Source organism: Octopus bimaculoides, chromosome 20, assembly GCF_001194135.2.
Source record: "Octopus bimaculoides isolate UCB-OBI-ISO-001 chromosome 20, ASM119413v2, whole genome shotgun sequence".
Classification (NCBI taxonomy): Eukaryota; Metazoa; Mollusca; class Cephalopoda; order Octopoda; family Octopodidae; genus Octopus; species Octopus bimaculoides.
This window is the reverse complement of record NC_069000.1, coordinates 33,615,685-33,616,691: the sequence shown is the minus strand read 5'-3', so window position 1 is coordinate 33,616,691 and position 1,007 is coordinate 33,615,685.

Sequence of the window (1,007 nt, the reverse complement as noted above, 5' to 3'; positions counted from 1 at the left end):
AACGTACACCAACCCAGCCTCCTGTCACCCACCCATCGTGTTCAAGAACCTGATGAAGGGTGTTTGTAAGAGGATTACGAGCCTTTCCTCCAACCAAGCGGCCCCGTACTATAACGCGACCCTAGCTGCTAGCGGGTTCAGGGACCGCGTCTTCTACATGCCGAAACCCAACAGCCACAGAAGGAATCGCCGCAGAAATACAATTTGGTTTGCCTCCTTCTCCCTTAACACAATAATGTCCGTGGGTAGACTTTTCCTTAAATTAATAGACAAGCATTTCGCTAGTCCCCATAGGCACGGGCCCGTTTTCATCAGGAACAACGTTAGAGTCTCGTTTAGCTGTGCCTCCAATATTAAGAGCATCCTGGTTAGCGCCCCTAACCTACAGGAAGAGGCAGGTTGTTCATGTAGGAACCGCAACAGTTTTCCCGGTAGGAGGCCGCTTTGAAACCAAAGGGGTCATCTATCAAGTCGAAATACTAGCGAACCCTGCCAATACCACCGGCAGAAGCTATAGCAGCTGTAGACACGAGAACGGAACCAACAACACCACCACTATCGCCATAGTGGACAGCATAACCATTTATTTATTCCAGACTCGAAGATTTGTGACAAGTTGAACGACAGCAAAGCAACGTACTTGTGTGAAATTGTGTTTCACACTGGGAAATGCTTTTATGGTAATCTTGTCTAATACTGAAACAGGATCGGTCTGCATTCTGGGTAAGAAGGACTGAGATTCGATGTTAAGGAATGACCAAAAGAATGGTCACTAGAGGGGATTAGTGGGGAGTGTCTAGGTGGAAATGACATGAGACCATCGAGCACCGATCCGTGGATCCGATACAGTTCTAGTAGCTACGTTTTGATTGATTAACGTTTTAGGGGGGAACACTTTTTTTGTTTGTTTGCTTTAGAAGGTGATGTAGTGTCTTGTTTTGGTGAAAGTTTTCTTGAGCTATATTTCTGGTGTATGTAAAAATGAGGTCATTTTCTAGCAAGTGATA